The sequence below is a fragment of the Oryctolagus cuniculus genome, chromosome 6, assembly GCF_964237555.1.
Source record: "Oryctolagus cuniculus chromosome 6, mOryCun1.1, whole genome shotgun sequence".
Taxonomy (NCBI): domain Eukaryota; kingdom Metazoa; phylum Chordata; class Mammalia; order Lagomorpha; family Leporidae; genus Oryctolagus; species Oryctolagus cuniculus.
Window position 1 is genome coordinate 66,587,469 of NC_091437.1, and position 18,142 is coordinate 66,605,610.

The 18,142-nt window shown below is 40.2% G+C and overlaps 1 long non-coding RNA gene across 7 annotated transcripts in view; it reads left to right on the top strand.

Moving 5' to 3' along the window:
* LOC103352428 (uncharacterized) overlaps positions 1-18,142 on the top strand; it is a 69,677-nt gene that overhangs the window by 25,552 nt on the left and 25,983 nt on the right. For 6 of the 7 annotated variants that reach the window (XR_011389445.1, XR_011389446.1, XR_011389444.1 and 3 more), the window contains exons 4-6: positions 5,186-5,296; positions 14,753-14,832; positions 15,266-15,290. This is a non-coding gene — a long non-coding RNA (uncharacterized lncRNA). The remainder of the gene's footprint in view (positions 1-5,185; positions 5,297-14,752; positions 14,833-15,265; positions 15,291-18,142) is intronic. The other variant, XR_011389447.1, reaches the window with a different exon arrangement.

Consider the following 18,142-nt stretch of genomic DNA (forward strand, 5'->3'; position numbering starts at 1 on the left):
CCCTTTGACTCTTAGACCTATCAGTGTGATCAGTTGTGAACTGAAATTGATCACTAAATGCATGACTTTCTAAGGCAATTTTATGTACAGTGTATGCAATGTCACTGCAAAATTCAGGAATTTTGGACCTCTATGAAAGAAAGTAGGGGCTCAATAAGGATGTTGTGTCATTGAAAGAGATAATCTGCAATGCCCCCAGTTTGGTGTACCATAAACTATAGAAATACCCATAAGTTCAGCAGTCCAAGTAAAAGAAAATACATTGAATATATCTCTTTATTAGCAACAAGCAATTAAAATTGTAACATCTCACCTGACCCACTAGAATAAATATTGGATATGAAGAATTGGTGATAATGTAGAGGAACTGACACTGTCACATACTTTCTTTGAACATTCTTTCAGCCTCTTTGGTCAATGGTAAACTGTCTATTACAGTTGTCTGTACCTATGGCCCAGCAAACTGTCTCCAAAAGATATGCATGACACAGGAACATTTCTGTCTACTGAAGGCCTTTACAGAGTCAGGCATTGCACCATCGTTCTCAGCAATTGCCATGGAAAACAGGGTCTGAAAAGAGGGGATGGAATAAATTTTGTGCTATACATTTCAAATGTTGAACATTGTCAGAACAATTCAAAGTAACATACTTGGGCTTAACAAAGCAACACAGATGAATTCTAATCAGTATAGAGACAATATTCAACTTGACATGACAGATTTTATCCTGTATGTTTTAATTCATATGATGTTGAAAAATGTAAGCTATCACGATCATAGTTAGAATGAGGATACATTAGGGGCTAGTGATGGGGAAGTCAGAACAAAAAGGCTGCCATGATCTTTCAGACATATTTATATTGTTCTGGATTTTGGAAATACACATCTATATATTTAGAATAAGCCACCAAGATGTGTATCTTAAAATATGTAAAATTTGCATCTACAAAAAAATGAGTTATTCCACTATGCAAATATCAGAAACTGGTGTTCTCTCCCAGTTTCTATCAGTCGTGAAAACAGAAGTGGTAACAAAGTTATACACATATTCCCAGAATATACGCAGACCAAACACATCCCTGCTACTTTCATCAGATATGCAGAATTTTGATTCCACCACAGCAGGAATGGATGAGAGAGAAACTCTTCACAATGTAGAAGTCAACATCTGAAATCAGACATTACCAATCTAGAATGAAAGACTTTTCAGAAAAGACTGAAAGGTGACTGCAGGATGAAATTTCCATAGGGTTTATGCAGAAATCATCCTTGCCTATTGAAATCAGGACTGGGAGTGATGTGAGAAGGGGACACTTCTAGTATAGTGATCATTCAGCAACAGAAGGAATAGGGTCAGGGTGCCCCTAGAGGACCATGGCCTCTGCCACAGCAGGCATCAGGGGTGGATGGAGACTCTGTAGAGAAGACCCTGAAGATTACTGAGAAAGAAATGAACTGAGAAGGGGCTGGCATTATGGCTTAATGTATAAAGCTGCTGCCTGCAGTGCCAGCATACCATACGGGCGCTGGTTAGAACAAGACCCAGCTGCTCCACTTCTGATATATCTCTCTGGTGTGGCCTGGGAACGCAGTAGAAGATGGCCCAAGTCCTTGAGCCCCTGCAGCCACGTAGGATACCCGGAAGAAGCTCCTGGCTTAGGATTGCCACAGCTCTGGCTGTTGCGGCCATTTGAGGAGTGAACCAGCTGATGGAAGATTCTCTCTCTCTCTCTCTCTCTCTCTCTCTCTCTCTCCCCTTCTCTCCCTCTCTCTCTCTGCCTCTGCCTCTGCCTCTCTGTAACTCTGTCTTTCAAATAAATAAATGAATCTTTTTTTAAAAAAATGAAGTGAGAAAGTGAATACCGAGTGCCAATACAGCTCATGTCCATTCTCCTCCTGACCTTAGTCCAGACTTCACAGGGCAGTGTGGATTGCAGACAACTCATTAACCCATCACAGCATCCGTGTGGATGTCCAATTCACAGTTAATTCACATTAACTGCTTATCCAGCATTCTAGAGTTGCAGGGAAGTTTATTGTTTTAAGATCTGCCATGTGGCAGTTGGCTTGGAATGTGCTGGAGTTTGAACCATTCTTGTAGACCTGAAGACACTGGTTGTTCAATGTGGTCATCTAATCATCAAAACTGTAACTGAGAGGCAATGGTATCACAAAGGAAATGAAAGACGAAGACCCTACATTCTTCTGTGTTGCTACATACACCCAGAAGACTTATTTTGGAAAAAAAAATTGTATTTGGGGTCAGAGAGGAAACATTAGACATAAGAGCAGTTTGTTGTGTGTGATCTGACCTTGTCTTAGTCATCGCCCTACAGGGTACAAACTTGTCGTGTCACAAAATATGGCTTAGAAGGTCTGAAAAAGAATGAGGGGAGCTCTGGAATCAGGTTCCTGGGACCAGCCCCTTGGGCTGATTAGAGAATCACAGGAGTTAATGACAGGTGTTCCTCATGAGCTCTAAATCATCACACCAAAATATGGGTTGGAAAGGAAATCCCATCCTCCCTGCCCTGGAGCCATCTATGCACCCTCTCTGGATTCATGCAGCTTATTCCTCCTCCAGCGTAATTAACACTTGGAGAGCCTTTCAACTGTACCAGTCCTCTTCATAGGTTTATCTGAATTTAGACCTTTTACAGTCATAATGTAATGAATATAAGTAGGCCCTAAAAGAATTGGAACATGATATTACAGAACACTGCAGCCAGAGGAATGGCAGTATCTTCCCAGATTCACACAGCTCCACAAGGGATCGGATCCCAAGCCCCCAAGAACCAGCACTCACCTCTCGGGCACCTGCTCAGCTGCCTCTCAACATTGTCCCTTCTACATAAATGCAAGGCCCACACAATCTATCCCAACAGGTGTTTTGAGAGCTCAACGGACATCAGTCTACCTGGAGCCAATATCTGACGGGGTGGCTCTGATCATAAGGCAGAAAACAATAATATCAAAACTTTAAACTAAGAATAAATTATTGAGAGTAGGGCTAACAGAAAATACAGTTATTATTGAAAGGAATAGTGAGGTTTTCATCAAACTATTTCTCATTTAGAGAGGTCAAGGATTTGAACCTATGTTAGTACCATAACTGTTCCTCCTCATAGGATTTCTGAGAAAGAACTTGTTGAACCTTCATCATTTGCTCTGAGGTCAATTTTAAGGCAGCTCATTAATGGGTTTGGAGAACTGAGTTCTCTAATGGAGAATGAATATGATTCAGGGATTCAAAGATATGATCAGCATTTGCCAGAGACACACTCAGAACTGAATAACTTAGCTACAGCTAATGACAGCAGCTAGCACAATGAAGGTTCCTCTCAAGACATGAAGGCTGAAGATGACAGCATTGAAAGTCATGGGATGATGACAGCACCCAGCCTCATACCCAAAACTGTGACAGTAGACTAGGTGGCAGGCAGTTACAGAATTCCAATAATTTACTTGAAACTGGAACAAGACCTATTTTTCATTCTGCTCACTTCTTTTTACTAAATGAAGGTAATGATAATGACTGAATCTGTGGTTTAACCGAAGAGCAGAATGACTTTTCTTGGATTTTCAAGTTTCTTAGGCATAGTACTATGTCTAGACATTGATGTCTAAATAAGCCTTTGAAAGAGTGTTTGCTGAATGCTTGCTAAATATATTTAAGTTACTTAAATAATTTAATATGCAGCCTTCATATGTGTATACATAGTAATATAATTTTGAGGTTAAAATATTCAGTCTAAATCTTCAAGATTTATTCTTATTTAAGCATTTGGGACAATATTGAGTAATGTACAATGTTTAATGTTGACCAAATCATCTTTTGAAGTGTATTAAGATATAATTTTAAAATCAAGATAATTTACTGAAGCATCTCTGACAATCTGACTTATTAGACAACAGCAATATATAACACTGAACAAGTATTTCTTTTTTTAACTTTTATTTAATGAATATAAATTTCCAAAGTACAGCTTATGGATTACAATGGCTTCCCCCCCATAACGGCCCTTCCACCTGCAACCCTCCCCTTTCCCACTCCCTCTCCTCTTCCATTCACATCAAGATTCATTTTCGTTTCTCTTTATATACAGAAGATCAGTTTAGCGTACATTAAGTAAAGATTTCAACTGTTTGCTCCCACACAGAAACATAAAGTGAAAAATACTGTTTGAGTACCAGTTATAGCATTAAATCTCAATGTACAGCACACTAAGGACAAAGATCCTACATGAGGAGTAAGTGCACAGTGACTCCTGTTGTTGACTTAACAAATTCACACTCTTGTTTATGGCATCAGTAATCACCCTAGGCTCTTGTCATGAGTCGCCAAGGCTATGGAAGCCCCCTGAGTTCACTGACTCTGATCATATTTAGACAAGGCCATGTCAAAGTGGAAGTTCTCTCCTCCCTTCAGAGAAAGGTACCTCCTTCTTTGATGACCTGTTCTTTGCACTGGGATCTCACTCGTGGAGATCTTTCATTTAGGTTTTTTTTCCCCCAGAGTGTCTTGGCTTTCCATGCCTAAAATACTCTCATGGGCTCTTCAGCCATATCTGAGTGCCTTAAGGGCTGATTCTGAGGCCAGAGTGCTGTTTAGGACATCTGCCATTCTATGGGTCTGCTGTGTATCTCACTTCCCATGTTGGATCATTCTCTCCCTTTTTGATTCTATCAGCTAGTATTTGCAGACACTATTCTTGTTTATGTGATCCCTTTGACTCTTAGTCCTATCATTATGATCAATTGTGAACATAAATTGATCACTGGGACTAGTGAGATGGCATTGGTACATGCCACCTTGAACAAGTATTTCTTTTTTTTTTTGAACAAGTATTTCTTTATTCAGGTATGGAATGTGAAAAATTTAGAACACATAGGTTATTCAACTTGATTTCAGCCTTTTTGTTAATTTTTTTGAATGTGCAAATAATTTGTTGTACTATTAAGTGAGAGATGCAATATGCATGGTTTTTCATATTTAGTTTTAAAATGTAAAAAATGTCAATAAAGAATTGCATGCATTGATATGTAAAGTTCACTTGGAGGCCAGAAAACTCCAAATAAAACAAAAGATCATTAAGAAAAAGTAAGGTTTATAAAACACAAAATATGCTGCTCCCCTGCCAGCAAGATGTCAACAGCTCTCTCTGTTATAAATTCATTTCTCAGGAACATCATTAATGGATTTTTTTAGATTTTCAACCTGCTCACAGAGGGGGATCAAAAAAAATTTCACCATCCAACACTTCTGGATGCACCCTATAAACGATTCAAATGAAGGTACTGTGAAAATCCAGTAATTAAGTATTCAAGTAATTAATGATTCAAGTATAATTATAGAACATTTAGAAAATTTTATATCAATGAAAATTATGAAAAGGTTAAATCATAGTTTTTAATTTGTGGAAATTTTATTTTACCTAGTCAATCACAACTGCTAAAACCACAGAATTTTTAAAAAGTCTTTGAAAGTTAAGTTTGGGTATGGGCATTTGGCATAGCAGTTAACACACTGATTGAGATGCCAGCATCCCTTATTGGAGTTACTGTGCTTGAGTATTGGTTCCAAGTCCTCAATCAGGATTCATGAAATATAAACCCTGAGAGACAGTAGGTTATGGCCCAAATAGTTCAGTCCCTGGCATCCACATGTAGATACAGATGTAGCACTTAGCTCCAGTTTTGGCCTGTCCAAGCCCTGGCTACCTTTTGAAGACTATTGAATCAGTAGGTGGTCTCTCTCTCTCTCTCTCTCTCTCTCTGTGTCTCTCTTTCTCTCTCTCATATTTATATATATATATGTGTATGTGTGTATATATGTATGTATATATATCACATACATACATATGCATGAATACACATATACATACATATATGTGAACATATCTGCCTTTCAAATAAATTAAATATTAAAAGTCATTTTGGTCTTGATGTTTTGATTTGGGCACAGATCATACTTGCTAGGTACATCATGTATCACCGTTTGAATCAGCATTTGAGTTTGAATCCTGGCTTTGTTCCCATTTAAGCTTCCTGATCAGGGAGATGCTGGGATGCAGTTGGTAATGACTCCATAGATTGGGTCTCTTGCAGTAACATGGGAGACCTGGGTTCAGTTCCCAGCTCCCAGCTTTGACTTCAGCCAGAACAAGCTGTAGAGGTCATTTAGCGAATGACCCAACAAACGGGAAATCTCTGTGTGTGTGTCTGCCTTTCACTCTCAGTGTCTTTCCTGGCTATGTGCATAGTTCTATTTAAATAGTTGTACGTGTGAGTGTGGGCTTTTAGATAACTGGAAACATGTTGAAACTTCTCAAATCATGCTACATACAGGACTAGAAACTGGAGGATGAGGTAGGACAACTCAGAATGCCACAAATGTTACCTTTTTTATGATTCATGTTTTTTTCTTGAATAATGACTTCTTTCAGTGCTTAAAAAGGCATTTAATTTCTAAACTTCTCAAAAGACATATGTTCAATTTGGATTTTTTTCTTTTTTTTTTTTCATGGATTGAATTGGAATAACTTCATTTATTCAATTCTATGGCACCACACTTCACACTTGAGTTTTGCCTGTTCCAGTACCCTATTCCCACTGCCCAAGCCTTTACTATTCTAAATTGTTCTTTTTTTTTAAACTTTTATTTAATGCATATAATTTTCCAAAGTACGACTTATGGATTACAATGGCTTCCCCCCCCATACCGTCCCTCCCAACCACAACCCTCCCCTTTCCCACTCCCTCTCCCCTTCCATTCACATCAAGATTCATTTTTGATTATCTTAATATACAGATCAGCTTAGTATACATTAAGTATGGATTTCAACAGTTTGCTCCCACACAGAAACATAAAGTGAAAAATAATAGATGATTTTTTTTAAATGATGATGAAATCAGAGCAGACCTATTGTCATGTTTAATCCCAGTGAGAGTCAAGTTGGGAATTGATAATTTCTTTTTTTTTTTTTACAGAGGATCAGTTTAGTATGCATTAAGTAAGGATTTCAACAGTTTGAACCCCCATAGAAACACAAAGTGAAATATATTGTTTGAGTACTCGTTATAGCATTAAATCTCAATGTACAGCACATTAAGGACAGAGATCCTACATGAGGAGTAAGTGCACAGTGACTCCTGTTGTTGACTTTACCAATTGACACTCCTGTCTATGGCATCAGTAATCTCCCTATGCTCCAGTAATGAGTTTCCAAGGCTATGGAAGCCCTCTGAGTTCTCTGACTCTTATCTTGTTTAGACAAGGTCATAGTCAAAGTGGAGGTTCTCTCCTCCCTTCAGAGAAAGGTACCTCCTTCTTTGATGACCTGTTCTTTCCACTGGGATCTCACTCGCAGAGATCTTTTGCCAGAGTGTCTTGGCTTTCCATGCCTGAAATACTCTCATGAGCTTTTCAGCCAGCTCTGAATGCCTTTAGGGCTGATTCTGAGGCCAGAGTGCTATTTAGGACATCTGCCATTCTATGAGTCTGCTGAGTATCTCACTTCCCATGTTGGATCACTCTCCCCTTTATTTACTCCATCAGTTAGCGTTAGCAGGTACTAGACTTGTCTATGTGCTCCCTTTGACTCCCAGTCCCTTCACCATGACCAACTGTGAACTGAAACTGATCACGTGGAACAGTGAGATGGCATTGGTACATGCCACCTCGATGGGATTGAATTGGAATCCCCTGGTATGCTTCCAACTCCACCACTTGGGGCAAGTCAGCCTGAGCGTGTCCCAAATTATACATCTCTTCCCTCTCCCATTCCCACCACCATGTTCAACAGGGATCACATTTCAGTTAATTTTCAACACTTAAGAATAACTGTGCATCAATTACAGATCTAAACCAGTCATATTAAGTAGAACAGATAAAAAAACTACTAAGAGGGATAATGTATTAAGTTGTTCATTAACAGTCAGGGCTATGCTGATCAAGCCACCATTTCCCATAGTGTCCACCTCACTCCAACAGGTTTCCCTCTTGGTGTTCAGTCAGTCGTCACCGATCAGGGAGAACATATGGTATTTGTCCCTTTGGGACTGGCTTATTTCACTCAGCATGATGTGTTCCAGATTCCTCCATTTTGTTGCAAATAACTGGATTTCGTTGTTTCTTACTGCGATATAGTATTCTAAGAGTACATAACCCATAATTTCTTTATCCAGTCTATCGTTGATGGGCATTTAGGTTGGTTCCAGGTCTTAGCTATTGTGAATTGAGCTGCAATAAACATTAGGGTGCAGACCTCTTTTTTATTTGCCAATTTAAATTCCTCTGGGTAAATTCCAAGGAGTGGGATGGCTGGGTTGAACGGTAGGGTTATCTTCAGGTTTCTGAGGAATCTCCAGACTGACTTCCATAGTGGCTTGACCAGCTTGCATTGCCACCAACAGTGGGTTAGTGTCCCTTTTTCCCCACATCCTCGCCAGCATCTGTTGTTGGTAGATTTCTGCATGTGAGCCATTCTAACCGGGATGAGGTGAAACCTCATTGTGCTTTTGATTTGCATTTCCCTGATTGCTAATGACCTTGAACATTTTTTCATGTGCCTGTTGGCCATTTGGATTTCCTCTTTTGAAAAATGTCTATTGAGGTCCTTGGCCCATCTCTTAAGTGGGTTGTTGGTTTTGTTTTTGTGGAGTTTCTTGATCTCTTTGTAGATTCTGGTTATTAACCCTTTATCTGTTGCATAGTTTGCAAATATTTTTTCCCATTCTGTTGGTTGTCTCTTCACTCTCCTATCTGTTTCTTTTGCAGTACAGAAACTTCTCAATTTGATGCAATCCCAATAGTTGATTTTGGCTTTGACTGCCTGTGCCTCCCGGGTCTTTTCCAGAAATTCTTTGCCTGTGCCAATATCTTGAAGGGTTTCTCCAATGTTCTCTAGTAACTTGATGGTGTCAGGTCGTAGATTTAGGTCTTTAATCCATGTTGAGTGGATTTTTGTGTAAGGTGTAAGGTAGGGGTCTTGCTTCATGATTCTGCACGTGGAAATCCAATTTTCCCAGCACCATTTATTGAATAGACTGTCCTTGCTCCAGGAATTAGTTTTAGATCCTTGATCAAATATAAGTTGGCTGTAGATGTTTGGGTTGATTTCTGGTGTTTCAATTCTGTTCCATTGGTCTATCCATCTGTTTCTGTACCAGTACCATGCTGTTTTGATTACAACTGCCCTGTAGTATGTCCTGAAATCTGGTATTGTGATGCCTCCGGCTTTGTTTTTGTTGTGCAAGATAGCTTTAACTATTCGAGCTCTCCTGTGTCTCCATATGAATTTCAGCACCATTTTTTCCAGATCTGAGAAGAAGGTCTTCAGTATCTTGATTGGGATTGCATTGAATTTATAAATTGCTTTTGGGAGAATGGACATTTTGATGATATTGATTCTTCCAATCCATGAGCATGGAAGATTTTTCCGTTTCTTGGTATCCTCTTCTATTTCTTTAATTAAGGTTTTGTAACTCTCATCGTAGAGATCTTTAACGTCTTTGGTTAAGTTTATTCCAAGGTATTTGATTGTTTTTGTAGCTATTGTGAATGGGATTGATCTTAGAAGTTCTTCCTCAGCCATGGCATTGTCTGTGTATACAAAGGCTGTTGATTTTTGTGCATTGATTTTATACCCTGCTACTTTGCCAAACTCTTCTATTAGTTCCAATAGTCTCTTAGTAGAGTTCTTTGGGTCCCCTAAATACAGAATCATGTCATCTGCAAAGAGGGATAGTTTGAGTTCTTCCTTCCCAATTTGTATCCCTTTAATTTCTTTTTCTTGCCTAATAGCTCTGGCTAGAACCTCCAGAACTATATTAAATAGCAGTGGTGAGAGTGGGCATCCCTGTCTGGTACCAGATCTCAGTGGAAATGCTTCCAACTTTTCCCCATTCAATAGGATGTTGGCTGTGGGTTTTTCATAGATTGCTTTGATTGTATTGAGGAATGTTCCTTCCAAACCCAGTTTGCTTAGAGTTTTCATCATGAACGGGTGTTGTATTTTATCAAATGCTTTCTCGGCATCTATTGAGATAATCATATGGTTTTTCTTCTGCAGTCTGTTAATGTGGTGTATCACATTGATTGTCTTGCGCACATTAAACCATCCCTGCATACCAGGGATAAATCCCACTTGGTCTGGGTGGATGATCTTTCTGATGTGTTGTTGCATTCTATTGGCGAGAATTTTATTGAGGATTTTTGCATCTGTGTTCATCAGGGATATTGGTCTGTAATTCTCTTTCAGTGCTGCATCTTTCTCTGGCTTAGGAATTAAGGTGATGCTGGCTTCATAGAAAGAATTTGGGAGGACTCCCTCTTCTTCGATTGTTCTGAATAGTTTGAGAAGAATTGGAGTTAGTTCTTCTTTAAACGTCTGGTAGAATTCAGCAGTGAATCCATCTGGTCCTGGGCTTTTCTTTGTTGGGAGGGCCTTTATTACTGTTTCAATTTCTGTCTCAGTTATGGGTCTGTTTAGGTTTTCTATGTCTTCCTGGTTCAATTTAGGTAGATTGCATGTGTCCAGCAATCTATCCATTTCTGATATTTTTTTCTTGTTTGCTGGCATACAAGTCCTTGTAGTAATTTCTGATGATTCTTTTTATTTCTGTGGTGTCTGTTGTTACATTTACTTTTTCATCTCTGATTTTATTCATTTGGGTCTTTTCTCTTCTTTTTTTTAGTTAGTTGGGCCAATGGGGTGTCAATTTTGTTTATTTTTTCAAAAAACCAGCTCTTCGTTTGGCTGATTTTTTGTAATGTTTTTCTTGATTCAATCCTGTTGATTTCTTCTCTGATTTTAATTATTTCTCTTCTCCTACTAGATTTGGGTCTGATTTGCTGTAGGTTTTCTAGATCCTTGAGGTGAATTGAAAGCTCATCTATTTGGTGTCTTTCCAATTTCTTGATGTAGGCACCTATTGATATAAACTTTCCTCTTAACACTGCTTTTGCTGCATCCCATAAGTTTTGGTATGTTGTGCTGTTATCCTCATTTACTTCCAGAAAGTTTTTGATTTCTCTTTTGATTTCTTCTATGACCCATTGTTCATTCAGGAGCATGTTGTTCAATCTCCATGTGTTTGCGTATGCTCTAGGGATTCCTGAGTTACTAATTTCCAACTTCATTCCTTTACGGTCTGAGAAGCTGCATGGTATGATTCTAATTCTTTTGAATTTGCTGAGACTTGCTTTATGGCCTAGTATGTGGTCAATCCTAGAGAAGGTTCCATGTACTGCTGAGAAGAATGTAAAATCTTTAGCTGTAGGATTGAAAGTTCTGTATATATCTGTTAGATCCATTTGGGCTATAGTGTCGTTTAAATCTACTGTATCCTTGTTGATCTTCTGACCAGATGATCTGTCTATTTCTGAGAGTGGAGTATTGAAGTCCCCCAGTACTACTGTATTGGGGTCTAAGTCTCCCTTTAAGTCCGTTAATAAATCTTTTAGATAAACTGGTGCCCTGTAGTTAGGTGCATATACATTGATAATTGTTATATCTTCCTGTTGAATTGATCCCTTAATCATGATATAGTGTCCCTGTTTGTCTCTCTTAACAGTTTTTGTGGTAAAGTTTATGGTGTCCAATATTAAGATGGCTACGCCCGCTCTTTTTTCATTTCTGTTGGCATGGTATATCTTTTTCCAGCCTTTCACTTTCAGTCTGTATGGATCTTTGTTGGAAAGATGTGTTTCTTGTAAGCAGCATATAGATGGGTTTTGTTCCTTAACCCAATCAGCCAATCGGTGTCTTTTAACTGGACAGTTCAGGCCATTCACGTTCAAAGTGACTAATGATAAGTGGTAACTTTGCCCTGCCATTTGCCAAAGATAAGTTCTAATATATGCTTTGAATTCCCTGTGATCTTTTGCTGTGAGGTTTCCTTCCTTGGTTTCCTTCCTTTACCTTCTTTCATATTGATGACCGTGTTTCTGTGTTTCTGTGTGTAACACATCTTTAACCATCTTTTGCAGGGCTGGACGAGTGGCAACAAATTCTTTCAATTTCTGTTTGCAATGAAAAGTCTTTATTTCACCTTCATTCACAAATGATAGCTTTGCAGGATATAATATTCTGGGCTGGCAGTTGTTCTCTCTTAGTACCTGGGCTATATCTCGCCATTCCCTCCTAGCTTGTAGAGTTTCTGATGAGAAGTCAGCTGTGAGTCTGATTGGAGATCCTCTGAGAGTAATCTGACGTTTCTCTCTTGCACATTTTAGGATCTTTTCTTTCTGTTTCACTGTGGAGAGTTTAATTACAACGTGTCGTGGTGAGGATCTCTTTTGGTCGTGTTTATTAGGGGTTCTGTGGGCTTCCTGTACTAGGATTTCTCTGTCCTTCTCCAAACCTGGGAAATTTTCTGCTAATATCTCACTAAAAAGGCCTTCTAATCCTTTCTCCCTCTCCATGCCTTCAGGAACTCCTAGAACCCGAATGTTGGGTTTTTTAATAGTATCCTGAAGATTCCCGACAATATGTTTCAGATTTCTAATTTCCTCTTCTTTTCTTTGGTCTGACTGTATCCTTTCCTGTTCTCTGTCTTCTAAGTCCGATATTCTCTCTTCTGCTTCAGCCATTCTGTTTTTAAGGCTCTCTATTGTGTTTTTCATTTGATCTATTGAATTCTTCACTTCAGTCACTATCACAGTTTCCTGTTGTACTAGTTGTTTCGTTTCATTTTGATTCCTCCTTAATATTTCATTTTCTTTTTTTTTTTTTTTTTTTTTTTTTTTAATTTTTGACAGGCAGAGTGGACAGTGAGAGAGAGAGAGACAGAGAGAGAAAGGTCTTCCTTTGCCGTTGGTTCACCCTCCAATGGCCGCCGCTGCAGCCGGCGCACCGCACTGATCCGATGGCAGGAGCCAGGATCCAGGTGCTTTTCCTGGTCTCCCATGGGGTGCAGGGCCCAAGCACCTGGGCCATCCTCCACTGCACTCCCTGGCCATAGCAGAGAGCTGGAATATTTCATTTTCACAAGAGAGATGTTCTATCTTGTCCATTAAGGATTTGTGTAGTTCCAGAATTTGTTTTTGAGAACTTCTTAATGTTCTTATCAATTTTTTGAGATCTGCTTCTTGCATTTCTTCTATGTCATCATCTTCATAATCTTGAATTGGGGTGTCTTTTTCATTTGGGGGCGTCATGGTGACTTCCTGGTTTTTATTACCTTGGTTTTTGCGTTTGTTATTTGGCATATTGGAGATTTTTGGTTTCTTCACTGTGGTGCTTTTTCTTGTTATACTATGACTCTAGATTAAGTGGACTATCTGTTTTTGATGTAGCCTTAGGGCTTGAGATGGGTGTGGCCTGAGAGCTCTGTTTGGTGTGCCAAAGGTGACACTCCCAGGTTAGGCGTGGTAAATCTCTCTCTCTCTCTCTCTTTTTTTTTTTTTTTTGATTCAAAAGGGAAGTAATTCCGCACAGCTGAACGAAGTTGGAGGTAGTTAGCAGGCAAATGATATACCCACAGGAGCCAGAGATCGGAAGCTCTTTCCCAAGATCCCCACAGGGAATCTGTTCGGCCCTCAGAGTGGGCTCAAATTCTCCTTCAGCCTCCCACTGGGTTGCCAAAGTTACGGAATTGTAGCGTCTCTGGAGAGTGCTCACGTGAATTCCGTGAGTTCTCTCCCCCACCATCTCTTTTTTCACAGTCTCAGTTCAGTAGCACCACAAATTTACTAGCTCCTAATCTCCTGTTAATTCGCCCCACCCAGAGTCAGGTTTTTCTGCTAGGCTCAGGGCTGGTGCAGACCTGAGGTCGCTCTGCTTATGACGTATGTCCAAGATGGCGCCTGCTCTTTGTCTTGCTCGCCCTTGAGAGGTGAGCGGAGAGAGAGAAACCCGTGTCCGTACTAGTCACCCTTTTTTTTTTCTTTTTTTTTTTCTCTCTCTCTCTCTCTTCCAGTTAGCCTTGTGAACTTCCCCCCCTGGGGGTCATTCCCTCTAGTCTCCTCTCTCCACTTGCCTGCCGGTGTCTCGGGCTATTGAGGCTCGGCTCACCTCGCGTTCCAGCGCTGGTGTGTTGAGTCTGCCGCTGATGTCCCGAACTGTGGGCTCCCACGCTCTCCACGCAGGTCCGCTGTGAGTCACGCGTTCCGGAAGAGTTTCTTCTGCTGTTTCCTCCCCTACTCTTCCTTGAACCTGCAGTATCTCCACTTTTATTAAACTATCTCTCCCCAGACTATCAGTGTGCTCCCTTCCTATTCCGCCATCTTTTCAATTACCTAACATATTATGGGAGAATTTCTTTATTCTGCTATGTGTTCACTAATCTCATTCCCTTAAACATGCTCTTCTGAATAACCTTGGACTATAATACATAATAAATTATCCTTAATAGTTTACTCTAATGTCACTTAGTGTAAACTACAGCTCAAACTGCATCATGGTTTCAGAATACCATTTATCTGAATCTTGGATCATGTATGATGAGTGATGGGACTCTATCAACAATTCATAGCATGTTAAGTCAGCAACACTTGTGGATTGACTTATTCTGACCTTAGGTTGTCATTAACACAATGCCAAGGGATCAGGTTCTTGTTTATTTCCTGGAGGTTTTTACCTCTATTTCCACTGGGGAGAGTGCTCCAGCAGCAGCTCAATCCATGCTTTTTAATCATCAACCATGGCCATACACACTGCACTGTTATCTAAGGTAGATCATCAGGAATCCCTGAATAAATCATGAGCACTACCACCAATAACTAACAGGTGCTGTATGCCCTCTTAGGTTCTCCAGGACATCCTGTTGAGAGGAAATCAGAGCAGGCTCCACCTGTAGAGGAAGAAGACAGGCCATCTCTTGCAAAGGTAGGGTCACCTTTCTTTTCCTCAAAAAATAACAGTGCTTTCTTGGTTTTCTGCTTTTTTAATTGAGTTCAGATGTGAAAGAAAATGACAGCATACAGTATGGATAGCACATATCTTCTGTGTTGGTGGAAGAATACAACTGATGCATGAGCCAAAGGGATTTTATAAACCGCAAAACCAGGCTGTAAACTGTGTACCAGGGGTTCTTTCCTCCAGAAGCAGCAACTCCTCCTTGGGTTAAGTATTTTCTAATCCAAAACAAAATGTCATGGAGAGAGTCATCTGCCAGTAAAAGCTCATGTCTTCTTTAAAGTTGTATACTCTGCTAGCTTAGGCAGTCTTTGATCTGGCTAATACTCCTCAATTCTCTTCATGGGCAATGAACTCACAACAGGATGTCTTCCTCATAGTGTCTTTGTTTCTCAAATTACAGGAGGCCTCTATAAAGTCTAGAAACAGTAAGTATTCTGGAATCACTCATTTTCTTCAGAAAAAAAAAAGATACCAAAAGTAATGTGGCATCCTTTTCAGAAAACCCTGTTTCTGGGTGCTGGTTGGGAATGAAGATTGTATAGGCCAGCGCCACGGCTCACTAGGCTAATCCTCCGCCTTGCGGTGCTGGCACACTGGGTTCTAGTCCTGGTCAGGGCGCCAGATTCTGTTCTGGTTGCCCCTCTTCCAGGCCAGCTCTCTGCTGTGGCCCGGAAGTGCGGTGGAGGATGGCCCAAGTACTTGGGCCCTGCACCCCATGGGAGACCAGGATAAGTACCTGGCTCCTGCCTTCGGATCAGCGTGGCGCGCCGGCTACGGCGGCCATTGGAGGGTGAACCAACGGCAAAGGAAGACCTTTCTCTCTGTCTCTCTCTCACACTGTCCACTCTGCCTGTCAAAAAAAAAAAAAAAGATTGTATAAATGGTGAACAAAAATTGATTTGGTAATTTCAGACACATTTCTCCAGGACCTAGAAACAATTCTAGTCTTTGTGGGTTGGTGTGGGGTTGCATGCTTGAGTACTGACGATGTCTTCTGTTAATGGGTATGGTGGAGTTATGACTGTTATGTGACTCTGTGTATGTAAGGTCTTGTGTTCCTCAGGAGATATTTCCCGCTTAAACAGCATATTTACCCTTGACAGATTTTTTTTAAAAATCCATCACTATCACACACTTTATAAAAATTAACTCAATCAATACTTAACAAAGTTGTGCCTAGATTTGACATTTTTATTCCTACTGCTCAATTGGAGAAACTAAAGTGCAGAAACAATGGAACCAAGATGAACATGAATCCAGGATTGTGGTCCAATTCTCCAATAGTGAGAATTTGGGGAGTTCAGCATTTGTGTGTGAGCCTTCTAGGACCCCATCTCACAGAGTTCCAGACACCAATTGTTGTTATATAGTTGTTTCACTTGTCAAGAAACCAGGTAGTAACAGATGCATTTTTCTTCAACCTTTTAGATGGTCATTAGTGTGAAAGGCACTTATATACCCATGTTTCTGATCAGTGCAAAGATTCTAAGAAGTGTGAAACTTTATGTAGGACAATGTGACCCACCTCCCTAAGACTTAGAATTGTGTCTTAGAAAGTGGCCGTCACCCTGTAAGAATTCATGACATATTTTTGTGTGCTTAATAATGTTGCCACTGTTAGCCATAAACTCTTGCCAGCTAGGGGCTGGCACTGTGGCACAGGTTAAAGCCCTGGCCTGCAATGCCAGCATCCTATATGGATGCCTGTTCAAGTCCCAGCTGCTCCACTTCTGATCCAGCTCCCTACTGATGAGGCTGGGAGAGCAGCAGAGTATGGCCCAAGTCCTTGGGCCCCTGAACCCATGTGGGAGACCTGGCTACTGGCTCCAGCCATTGAGGCCATTTGCAATCATTTGGGGAACTAACTAACTTTCTCTCTCTCTCTCTCTTTCTCTCTCTACCTCTACCTCTGCCTCCTACCTCTACCTCTACCTCTACCTCTACCTCTACCTCTACCTCTACCTCTACCTATCTCTGTATCTCTGTAAACCTTCCAGCTAACAACCTCAGGGTAATAACAAATGAAAACTCAAAGGACCCCTTGCATATCAGCCTGGTTTCATTCCCCTTGTTACAACTCTCCTGCATACTTAGATTAAGGGGCATCAGCAGCCATGCCAGGCCTCTCCTCCATAACCATCTCTCTCACTGTGGACTGGTTACCATGGCCTGTCCAGCCTCCAAGCCAATGGAAGTACACACTCTACAGGAGAACTAAAAATGGGAAAGAAAACTGTCAAAACGTAGTGGTTAGTTTTAGTTGTTTAGATACAATTATTTTGAAATCTTATATAAATGATTCTCTTTTGACTTAGCATCAGTGAATAAATTCAAGATATTTTGCCAATAATTTGTTCAGGTCCCCCAGCGAAAGTTTGCTTTAAATCAAGTGTGAATCCTGTGCAATAAATAAATGCAGCAACAGTGTGCATGGATCCAGTGGTTCTGCATGTAAAGAAGATGGGGTGCTTAGCTGGACTACAAAATGGGCAAAAACAATGATGCGACTCTGTCACTGAATTGCGGCATAAAGTTTAGGGCCTTGTGCAGATGGTCTATTTCATCATACATAGCATAATATTATACATGAACTGAGGAGTTCATATAATCACATATTATGAAGAGGCTATGCATGTATTTCAAAATTTTTACACCAAAATAAACATATTTTAAATAATTAATTTGTCTTTAATATTTGGGGGAGAAAGGGAGAGAAATAACCCATCAATTACTTTACTCCCTGAATCCCCACAACAGCTAGAACTAAGCCAATCCACCAACAAAGGAGCCAGGAACTCACTCTGTATCTCCCACGGGGGGAGTAAGGACCCTAAATGCTTAAACTATCATCTGCTGCCTCCCAGGTGCACAACAGAGGGAAGCTAGAGTCAGAAGCTCATCCTTGGTTGGAATTCAGACACTCCTACATGGGATTTTTTTTAACTTTTATTTATTGAATATAAATTTCCAAAGTACAGTTTATGGATTACAATGGCTTCCCCCCCATAATGTCCCTCCCACCCGCAACCCTCCCCTTTCCCACTCCCTCTCCCCTTCCATTCACATCAAGATTCATTTTCGTTTCTCTTTATATACAGAAGATCAGTTTAGCATACATTAAGTAAAGATTTCAACAGTTTGCTCCCACACAGAAACATAAAGTGAAAAATACTGTTTTGGGATTAAGTCATCCCAAGCACTGTCTTAACTGCTAGACCAAATGTGCAATACTAAAGCATATACTTTTAATTCTATATTTCACAATTTTGAAGTACCC